The 11821-nt window shown below is 46.4% G+C and overlaps 1 pseudogene; it reads left to right on the top strand.

Annotated features, from left to right (window-relative positions):
• The first annotated feature begins 454 nt into the window (after nucleotides 1–454).
• On the top strand, nucleotides 455–11811 carry LOC135564237 (poly [ADP-ribose] polymerase 1-like; annotated as a pseudogene).
• Nucleotides 11812–11821: the final 10 nt, after the last annotated feature.

Below are 11821 nucleotides of genomic sequence, written 5' to 3'. Positions count from 1 at the left end.
GAAGCATTGCTCTGCTTTATAACCACATGACTCTGTGGAGACAGTCAAATAAAACTGCACATAGCGATCATATCTGCAGCCGAGACGTTTTTGGGCTTCCTAGACTTAAAGGTTGAACTTTGAGGACTACTGTCGCCTGGAAATGTCTCGCCATCACAGGATCCTTCTGAGCCTGGGTAAGGACCTGATCAAAACAGATCAGCTGGTTGATTAACATTTTGTTGCTGACAGTTTGTATGGAATTTGTTATTTGTTTTATAGATGGATTTTTTTCTACTTTTTGGATCCTTATCCACCTGTACAGTAAGTGGCAGGATATGCACATATAATTGGTGCGAATGACTTTATTTCAAAGAAGAACTACCTTGTGATTGTGGCTACTGCTAGGACAGTTTTGAAGTGACGTCAGTCAATCAACCTCATTCTAAATCAAAACAATACAGAAATGGCATATGCTCAAGACGACAAGTGTTACGTAGCAAAAGTGGACATGCATCTTTACAAGAAATGCCAAGAAACCATTGCAAAGGATTCGCTGCGAATGGCTGTCATGGTGCAGGTAACGTGGAGCATCTTTTTCATTCGGCGAAAACTGCAGAAATGTAACCGTATAAAACCCTTATATATGGTTATGATGTTGATTCTGCGCTAAACAGCCCATTATTGATATGTTGTGGATTTCCTTTACGAATACAGAATGTTTTTGTCGATAAGCCCTCAGTAGCGTTTAAATGGCTTCTGAAGGATTTCATGTGACAGCATGTTGATTCCTTAACGCATGTAGCGGCATATTCCTAGCTAACGTTATTTTCTTTACCGAAAATCACTCAATTAGTATTTCTTCAGATTGCCATCAATTGTGAAGTGATCTTGATGCATTAATTTGCTTTCCTATAGGCCCTTCCAAGGAATTTGACGTCAGGTACCATTGTCACCTTGACCCATTTACAAATTAGCTAAGGGAAAATGTAGTCTAATACATTACTATTTGTCATAATGACATTTTAGTTAACCTATACAATTCCTGAGACTTGTGTGAATTGTGGCAAGAATTTTACATGGGCCAATGTTTACACTTCACAAGTGTAACGAGAAGCTAAAATTGCAAGTGTTTGTTGCAGAGCTTCAAGTTCCTTGGTGTCCACATCACCAACAAATTCAAATGGTCCAAACACACCAAGACAGTCGTGAAGAGGGCACAACAAAGCCTATTCACCCTCAGGAAACTAAAGATTTGGCATGGGTCCTCAGATCCTCAAAAGGTTCTACAGCTGCAACTGGTTGCATTACTGCCTGGTATGGCAATTGCTCGACCTACGACCGCAAGGCACTACAGAGGGTAATGCGAACAGTCCAGTACATCACTGGGGCTAAGCTGCCTGCCATCCAGGACCTCTACACCAGGCGGTGTCAGAGGAAGGCCCATAGACTGTTCTCTCTACTACCGCATGGCAACAGTTTTTTTTTTTTTTTTTACCCCCAAGCCATAAGGCTACCTGGACTATTTGCATTGCCCCCCCCAACCCCTCTAAAATGCTGCTGCTACTCTGTTTATCATATGCATAGTCACTTTAACTATACATTCATGTACATACTACCTCAATTAGCTTGACTAACCGGCACATTGGCTAACCGGACTATCTGCATTGTGTCCCGCCACCCGCCAACCACTCTTTTATGATACTGCTACTCTCTGTTCATCATATATGCATAGTTACTTTAACCATATCTACATGTACATACTACCTCAATCAGCCTGACTAACCGGTGCCTGTATATAGCCTCGCTACTGGTATTTTTTACTGTTCCTTTTATTTCTTTACTTATCTGTTCACTTATCTATTGAAAATTGATTGGTTAGGGCCTGTAAGTAAACATTTTACTGTAACATCTACCTGTTGTATTTGGTGCATGGGACAAATACACTTTGATTTGATATGTGCTTGCTGGTGACAGTTTTTTGTTGTCATATTTGCCTAAAACCTTGACTATATGTACAGTATAGTGGTGGTTCCCTCAGGTGTGATTCTACTCAACCCACCCTGACCCTCTTTTTTTTTTTCCCAAGTCACCCATGTTTGACGGTAAGGTGGCCCCTGTCAACACTTATCCTGCTTCTGTTTGCGAGCGGCCGCCCAGTCTCATGCGGACATCGCTGGGTTCTCTGACCTGCGCTTAGGAGAAGGTCAAGAAGGCCATCGAGACTGGGGGAGCCACAGGAGGTCAGGCTTTAACTTCTAACCGTTAACCTTTCCCCCAGCATGTAGTCATCTGTATCCCTGTGATGCAATTGAAAAGGCACACTCAAAAAAAGTTAATGCGCATTGACTGGAAGTCGAAGGTCAAATAACACGGGAAAAGTTGACGCAAAGAGTGGGGCAGAAGGAGAGAAGACTTTGCAGTGGAGTATGCCAAGTTCAACAGCAGCACGTGCAAAGAGTGTGGAAAAAAAATGAAAAGTTTAGAAGCCATTATTTACATCTGTTCATTATCTGATATACACCTGGCTGCAAAATGAAGTTCCCCTACATCTATTCTTTAACATCTGTTCAATGTGAAAAAAGGTTTAAGAATAGATTGTCAATTTCCATAAATGCATGAATAGCTACCCTACATAAACCCAAATTGACACTATCATAACAGCCCTAACACCTCTGTGCTCCAGGACTAAATCTGTGTGTTTAACAAGATCGGGGACCCAGAGAAGCCCCAGCTTGGGTTGATAGACCGCTGGTACCATACGGCCTGCTTCGTGGGGCTTCAAAGCGGAGTACAGCGCTGCCCAGCTCAAAGGCTTCAACACACTCAGGGGAAGGAGCTCAAGATGAGGCTGCCTGCCATTAAATCTGAAGGGTGAGGCTTTGTTTGGTGATGTAATTAAAGACGGAGTCTATTGTCTACGAACTTTAACTTTACTGGATTGTACATAAGTCAGGAGCGGTGTCCCTGATACTCTAGCAGTTCATTTGATTGAACCTTTTTTTCCCCACCAGGTGTCGGTACACTAATTAATCTCCCTGATGTTTGACTTACCTTGGATATAGCTCTGCTCCCAACTGGCCTCATGTACAAAGTTAATGGGGAATTTGTGCCTGTCAACTTCCTTCACAGCAAAACTTTCTCTTGAAGGGTGAATTACAGAATTATGTTTGTAAATGTTTTACTTTGGTGGCTCAATTGGTCATAGAGAATGTAAACGGTTAACTTCTCTCCCCTATTTTTCCCTCAGGGAGAGGAAGGCTGACAAAGTAAATAGAGGGGGCATCCAAGAATAAGCAGCAGCAGCAGAAGAAGAAGAAAGTGGAGCTGCAGATGAAGGTTCACTCAGATCTAAACATATATTTTTTGCAGAAATGCCTATACATTCATATTTTATTACTTTATGAAATGATTAATGATTGATGACCAGGTGGCGAATCGCATCTCTGCATGTCTGGCAGACATATCATTGTGGATGACGGATCACCACCTCAAGCTGAACCTCGGCAAGACGGAGCTGCTCTTCCTCCCGGGGAAGGACTGCCCATTCCATGATCTCGCCATCACGGTTGACAACTCCATTGTGTCCTCCTCCCAGAGCGCTAAGAACCTTGGCGTGATCCTGGACAACACCCTGTCGTTCTCAACTAACATCAAGGCGGTGGCCCGTTCTTGTAGGTTCATGCTCTACAACATCCGCAGAGTACGACCCTGCCTCACACAGGAAGCAGCGCAGGTCCTAATCCAGGCACTTGTCATCTCCCGTCTGGATTACTGCAACTCGCTGTTGGCTGGGCTCCCTGCCTGTGCCATTAAACCCCTACAACTCATCCAGAACGCCGCAGCCCGTCTGGTGTTCAACCTTCCCAAGTTCTCTCACGTCACCCCGCTCCTCCGCTCTCTCCACTGGCTTCCAGTTGAAGCTCGCATCCGCTACAAGACCATGGTGCTTGCCTACGGAGCTGTGAGGGGAACGGCACCTCAGTACCTCCAGGCTCTGATCAGGCCCTACACCCAAACAAGGGCACTGCGTTCATCCACCTCTGGCCTGCTCGCCTCCCTACCACTGAGGAAGTACAGTTCCCGCGCAGCCCAGTCAAAACTGTTCGCTGCTCTGGCCCCCCAATGGTGAAACAAACTCCCTCACGACGCCAGGACAGCGGAGTCAATCACCACCTTCCGGAGACACCTGAAACCCCACCTCTTTCAGGAATACCTAGGATAGGATAAAGTAATCCTTCTCACCCCCCCCCTTAAAAGATTTAGATGCACTATTGTAAAGTGGCTGTTCCACTGGATGTCTTAAGGTGAACGCACCAATTTGTAAGTCGCTCTGGATAAGAGCGTCTGCTAAATGACTTAAATGTAAATGTAATGTAAATGATTAACATTGTTGTGATTTTGTATGTGTGTATACAAATGTCACTTGCTCAATATGCCCATATGTTTAGCTAATTGTTTTCTTAATACCTCTGTCTGAGTGTGTGTGTGTACAGGAGCAGTGCCAGCTGATCTGGGTCATCAGGTACAAGCTTAGGCAGTTCTGTTCCACTAATGACATGAAGGAGCTGTTCATAGCCATCGGACAGGAAGTGCCCTGTGGAGAATCCAATGTAAGGAGGCTCATTGTGTGTCTCATTAGCTGTCTTTTTCTTTATATCTTCATGTCTGTTTCTGTGTCTCATGTTCAAGACTGCACTGGGGACATCTCTGCCTGGACCAATTGTGTGTTCAAGACCCAGCTGCCCAACCGCAAGGACTGGGTCACCCCAAAGGTATGTCTCCTTCTCTAGGGTCAGTGTCTATCTGTAGAGCTGCTTATAGAGCTTGATGTTCATCTGGGTTGTGTTCATTAGGGCAAAACGAAGCAATTATTTGCAACAGAACCAAAACTGGTGTTTCTAATTGGACAAGATCAGATAGTCCCTCTCTGTTTCAGACTGTTTTTTTTCTTTCTGTGTCATGCCAAATGAATACGACACAGATCTCAGATATAACTCACTGAATGCTCATTTGAATTCCACACGCTAACATCTCCTCTAATCTATCCACCCCCAGGAGTTCCATGAGCTTCCTTTCCTCAAGAAGTTCAAGAGACAGGACCGGGTGTTCCCCAAGGTGGCACCTGCCCCTCCCCCCTTTTCCTCTGCAGCCGCCCCCAATCCCAGTGCTCTCAGTAACCCCCTCTGAGGGAGTCTCTGCAGGTGAGGAGGAACCAGTAGGTGAATGGGGTGCAGACAGTGAGAGAACTGGCGAATGACTGGAGTTGTCTCCTCATTGCTCTGATGAACCTTGCTGAAATGGAGAATACCATTTTGAGTAAAAGGAAGTTTATTTTACTCTATTTTGCTTCTCTAGTTTAGTGATTCTTGTTGCTCAGTTTGATGCTATAACATGACCAGCCCCATTCATAGTTTTCTAATGTCCATTCTACTTTTGTGTTCCGGAGTTCTAAATTGAGCAGCTGCTGAAAAATGAGCTCCTGTATATATTGAGATTTAAATGTTTTTTTAGAGTGAAGTACATCGAAAAAATCAAGAGAAAACTGCAAGACTCAATAGAAGACAAAACAAGGAACAAACCAAAAAGACAGGCTTTTGAAGAAGTAACTATTTTTCATAAAATTGTACAGTTATCTTAGCTAGCTGAATTGCTAGCTGAATTGTTTACTTGTTGCTAAGCAGTTGCTAGGGACTCTCCTGGAAGAAGCTAGCTAGCTTACAAATAATAACAACAAAAAATATCTAGTTAACAGAAGAAAGGAAGACAAAATAAGGACAGAAGAAAAAGGACAACAAAGTGAAACCTCTAAAGAAACAAGAGACCATAATACAAGAAACAGCACTATAGAGAGAGAGAACAACAACAACGCAGCCACTGCCAGCTAGCCTACTTCAGCAGTAATGTATCATTTCAATTATTTTAGTCAATAAGATTCCTGCTACGTAAGCTTAACTTTCTGAACATTCGAGACGTGTAGTCCACTTGTCATTCCAATCTCCTTTGCATTAGCGTAGCCTCTTCTGTAGCCTGTCAACTATGTGTCTGTCTATCCCTGTTCTCTCCTCTCTGCACAGACCATACAAACGCTCCACACCGCGTGGCCGCGGCCACTCTAATCTCGTGGTCCCAGCGCGCACGACCCACGTGGAGTTCCAGGTCTCCGGTAGCCTCTGGAACTGCCGATCTGCAGCCAACAAGGCAGAGTTCATCTCAGCCTATGCCTCCCTCCAGTCCCTCGACTTCTTGGCACTGACGGAAACATGGATCACCACAGATAACACTGCTACTCCTACTGCTCTCTCTTCGTCCGCCCACGTGTTCTCGCACACCCGAGAGCTTCTGGTCAGCGGGGTGGTGGCACCGGGATCCTCATCTCTCCCAAGTGGTCATTCTCTCTTTCTCCCCTTACCCATCTGTCTATCGCCTCCTTTGAATTCCATGCTGTCACAGTTACCAGCCCTTTCAAGCTTAACATCCTTATCATTTATCGCCCTCCAGGTTCCCTCGGAGAGTTCATCAATGAGCTTGATGCCTTGATAAGCTCCTTTCCTGAGGACGGCTCACCTCTCACAGTTCTGGGCGACTTTAACCTCCCCACGTCTACCTTTGACTCATTCCTCTCTGCCTCCTTCTTTCCACTCCTCTCCTCTTTTGACCTCACCCTCTCACCTTCCCCCTACTCACAAGGCAGGCAATACGCTCGACCTCATCTTTACTAGATGCTGTTCTTCCACTAACCTCACTGCAACTCCCCTCCAAGTCTCCGACCACTACCTTGTATCCTTTTCCCTCTCGCTCTCATCCAACACTTCCCACACTGCCCCTACTCGGATGGTATCGCGCCGTCCCAACCTTCGCTCTCTCTCCCCCGCTACTCTCTCCTCTTCCATCCTATCATCTCTTCCCTCTGCTCAAACCTTCTCCAACCTATCTCCTGATTCTGCCTCCTCAACCCTCTCTCTCCCTTTCTGCATCCCTTGACTCTCTATGTCCCCTATCCTCCAGGCCGGCTCGGTCCTCCCCTCCCTGCTCCGTGGCTCGACGACTCATTGCGAGCTCACAGAACAGGGCTCCGGGCAGCCGAGCGGAAATGGAGGAAAACTCGCCTCCCTGCGGACCTGGCATCCTTTCACTCCCTCCTCTCTACATTTTCCTCTTCTGTCTCTGCTGCTAAAGCCACTTTCTACCACTCTAAATTCCAAGCATCTGCCTCTAACCCTAGGAAGCTCTTTGCCACCTTCTCCTCCCTCCTGAATCCTCCCCCCCCTCCTCCCTCTCTGCAGATGACTTCGTCAACCATTTTGAAAAGAAGGTCGACGACATCCGATCCTCGTTTGCTAAGTCAAACGACACCGCTGGTTCTGCTCACACTGCCCTACCCTGTGCTCTGACCTCTTTCTCCCCTCTCTCTCCAGATGAAATCTCGCGTCTTGTGACGGCCGGCCGCCCAACAACCTGCCCGCTTGACCCTATCCCCCTCTCTTCTCCAGACCATTTCCGGAGACCTTCTCCCTTACCTCACCTCGCTCATCAACTCATCCCTGACCGCTGGCTACGTCCCTTCTGTCTTCAAGAGAGCGAGAGTTGCACCCCTTCTGAAAAAACCTACACTCGATCCCTCCGATGTCAACAACTACAGACCAGTATCCCTTTCTTTTCTCTCCAAAACTCTTGAACGTGCCGTCCTTGGCCAGCTCTCCCGCTATCTCTCTCAGAATGACCTTCTTGATCCAAATCAGTCAGGTTTCAAGACTAGTCATTCAACTGAGACTGCTCTTCTCTGTATCACGGAGGCCCTCCGCACTGCTAAAGCTAACTCTCTCTCCTCTGCTCTCATCCTTCTAGACCTATCGGCTGCCTTCGATACTGTGAACCATCAGATCCTCCTCTCCACCCTCTCCGAGTTGGGCATCTCAGGCGCGGCCCACGCTTGGATTGCGTCCTACCTGACAGGTCGCTCCTACCAGGTGGCGTGGCGAGAATCTGTCTCCTCACCACGCGCTCTCACCACTGGCGTCCCCCAGGGCTCTGTTCTAGGCCCTCTCCTATTCTCGCTATACACCAAGTCACTTGGCTCTGTCATAACCTCACATGGTCTCTCCTATCATTGCTATGCAGACGACACACAATTAATCTTCTCCTTTCCCCCTTCTGATGACCAGGTGGCGAATCGCATCTCTGCATGTCTGGCAGACATATCAGTGTGGATGACGGATCACCACCTCAAGCTGAACCTCGGCAAGACGGAGCTGCTCTTCCTCCCGGGGAAGGACTGCCCGTTCCATGATCTCGCCATCACGGTTGACAACTCCATTGTGTCCTCCTCCCAGAGCGCTAAGAACCTTGGCGTGATCCTGGACAACACCCTGTCGTTCTCAACTAACATCAAGGCGGTGGCCCGTTCTTGTAGGTTCATGCTCTACAACATCCGCAGAGTACGACCCTGCCTCACACAGGAAGCAGCGCAGGTCCTAATCCAGGCACTTGTCATCTCCCGTCTGGATTACTGCAACTCGCTGTTGGCTGGGCTCCCTGCCTGTGCCATTAAACCCCTACAACTCATCCAGAACGCCGATGGTGGAACAAACTCCCTCACGACGCCAGGACAGCGGAGTCAATCACCACCTTCCGGAGACACCTGAAACCCCACCTCTTTCAGGAATACCTAGGATAGGATAAAGTAATCCTTCTCACCCCCCCTTAAAAGATTTAGATGCACTATTGTAAAGTGGCTGTTCCACTGGATGTCTTAAGGTGAACGCACCAATTTGTAAGTCGCTCTGGATAAGAGCGTCTGCTAAATGACTTAAATGTAAATGTAAATACTCATTCTAATTCTGTCTATATGCCTTCTTCGCTCTCCTCCCCTGTAGACACCTCTGACAGGGATGAAGCTGCTGATCTTTGGCAAGCTGAGACAGAACAAGGATGAGCTGAAGGCTGCTGTGGAGGAGCTGCTCTTTGCCTCAGTACCAAGAGTGAGTAGCCAATCAACCAGGAGGGGTTGTTGGATTCAACTTTTGCTCACCTTTACAGTAACAAAGAACACATACATACACATTGTCAGAAGGATAGGTTGGATTTTTTTTGTGTATTCCCTGACCCCATTTGGTCAATTGTTTTTGGCGAATGGCTGTTGGTCGACCGAGATTTCTTTAGTTGAGTAGTCGCAAATAGATTTTTTTTATGGTGTACAAGACACGTCTGATTCGCACCGTCCTCAGTGGACTAATCCATTGCGGGGGCCACAGGGATGGCACAGTCCACTCTAGGACATGATACTGAAAATGTACATGGATATATTATGAAAAAAATGATTGTGCAACACTAATAAATATATTATTTTGGAACAAATGTGCTTTCTCTCGCATGTGCATTATAGCAAAGTTAACCGGCATATTGGTGTTGGGAACAATGTGGTTGAGGCAGCAGTGGAGTGAGGAGATGAGGAAACATCCCTTGCCTTAACTGTCTAAGAAAATTGATGCGAGTGAAACCCCAACTTAAATAGGTCTATAATCAATAGCCTAACTGTTAAATGTGCCTGGCTTTATAAATCATCCATAAACACTGAATGTACAAAACATTGAGAACACCTTTCTAATGAGTTGCAACAGAACAGCCTCAATTCGTTGGGGGCATGCACTACAAGGTTTCAATCACTCCTCTATTGCCTCTCTACTACCGGAGTGCCAAGTCTAGGACAAAAAGTATTTTCAACAGTTTTTACCCCCAAGCCATAAGACTTCTGAACAGGTAATCAAATGGCTACCCGGACTATTTGCATTGTGTGCCACCCGCCAACCCCTCTTTTTACACTTCTGCTACTCTGTTCATCATATATGCACAGTCACTTTAACGATACCTACATGTACATACTACCTCAATAAGCCTGACTAACAGGTGTCTGTATAGAGTAACAGTCAATATCTGGTGTATCTCCTCATGGACCGCACCAGATTTGCCAGTTCTTGCTGTGAGATGTTACCCCACTCTTCCACCAAGGCACCTGCAAGTTCCCGGACATTTCTCGGGGGAATGGCCCGAGCCCTCACCCTCCGATCCAACAGGTCCCAGATGTGCTCAATAGGATTGAGATCTGGGCTCTTCGCTGGCCATGGTAGAACACTGAAATCACGCACAGAACGAGCAGTACGGCTAGTGGCATTGTCATGCTGGAGGGTCATGTCAGGATGAGCCTGCAGGAAGGGTACCACATGAGGGAGGAGGATGTCTAACCTGTAACGCACAGCATTGAGATTGCCTACAATGACAAGCTCAGTCCGATGATGCTGTGACACACCGCCCCAGACCATGACGGACCCTCCACCTCCAACTCAATCCCACTCCAGAGTACAGGCCTCGGTGTAACGCTCATTCCTTCGACGGTAAACGTGAATCCGACCATCACCCCTGGTGAGACAACCTCGACTCGTCAGAGAAGAGCACTTTTTGCCAGTCCTGTCTGGTCCAGCGACGGTGGGTTTGTGCCCATAGGCGACGTTGTTGCCAGTGATGTCTGGTGAGGATCTGCCTTACAACAGGCTTACAAGCCCTCAGTTCAGCCTCTGTCTATTGCGGACAGTCTGAGCACTCATGGATGGATTGTGCGTTCCTGGTCTAACTCGGGCAGTTGTTGCCATCCTGTACCTGTCCCTCAGGTGTGATGTACTGATCCTGTGCAGGTGTTACACGTGGTCTGCCACTGCGAAGACTATCAGCTGTCCGTCCTTTCTCCCTGTAGCTCTGTCTTAGACATCTCACATCTGCAGTCCTCATGCCTCCTTGCAGCATGCCTAAGGCACGTTCACGCAGATGAGCAGGGAACCTGGGCATCTTTCTTTTGGTGTTTTTCAGAGTCAGTAGAAAGGCCTCTTTAGTGTCCTAAGTTTTCATAACTGTGACCTTAATTGCCTACCGTCTGTAAGCTGTTAGTGTCTTAATGACCTTTCCACAGGTGCATGTTCATTAATTGCTTATGGTTCCTTGAACAAGCATGGGAAACAGTGTTTGAACCCTTTACAGTGAAGTTATTTGGATTTTTATGAATTATCTTTGAAAGACAGGGTCCTGAAAAGGGATTTTTTTTTTTTGTTGCTGAGTTGACATGTCGTATTGTCAAGACTTAAATGTGTTTTTTGCTCCAGGAATGTAACTTGCGTTTAATTTTATGCTATTCCCCCGTACTGTACTCCCTAGTCCCTATTTCCCTTAACCTCTCCTCCAGATACATTATGCATGACGTGGCACAAGTGAACCTGAAGTACCTGCTTAAGATCAAGTTCAACTACCAGGCGTCCCTGTGGTAAAGGGGGCCGTAGTAGCCCACCACCACTCCAAAAAGATCCAGCTGACCACGTAGCAACCCACCGCTTCCAGCCCACGCCCCACAACAAAGGACATCTTTGCCCCCCTTTACCATCTTCCCACCATGTTATGTTTTAAAATCCTTGCCACTATATACCTGGCTTATTGCAATAGCAGATAGCTATAAATTGGATTGATGTATTGGCCTTAGTTTTATGCAACTCAGTACTTACCTGTTTCAGTCTTTACTAAGTTACTAATAAGACTGTGGATCATGAGTTCAGAGTATGCCTTTCAGAACGGCTGAATTGAGGTACCTGTGGAAAGAGATTCTCATTAGAAAACAATATAAAATTACTTGTCTGTAAATTTGTACATGTGTACCCATAGTCCTAGGTAGTATTTGAGGTAAAAGCAATGCTGTTTACTCTTAACTGCAATTTGGCACAGTTAATAAGGTATTAGTTTGGGCTAAATGCATTTAGACCACATTTTTTGAAATAAATGATTTACTTGGAGTAATTGTTGGTGT

Source organism: Oncorhynchus nerka, linkage group LG24 (assembly GCF_034236695.1).
Source record: "Oncorhynchus nerka isolate Pitt River linkage group LG24, Oner_Uvic_2.0, whole genome shotgun sequence".
Taxonomy (NCBI): domain Eukaryota; kingdom Metazoa; phylum Chordata; class Actinopteri; order Salmoniformes; family Salmonidae; genus Oncorhynchus; species Oncorhynchus nerka.
The sequence above is the reverse complement of the archived record's forward strand: the minus strand, read 5'-3'. Positions and strand labels throughout refer to the sequence as shown.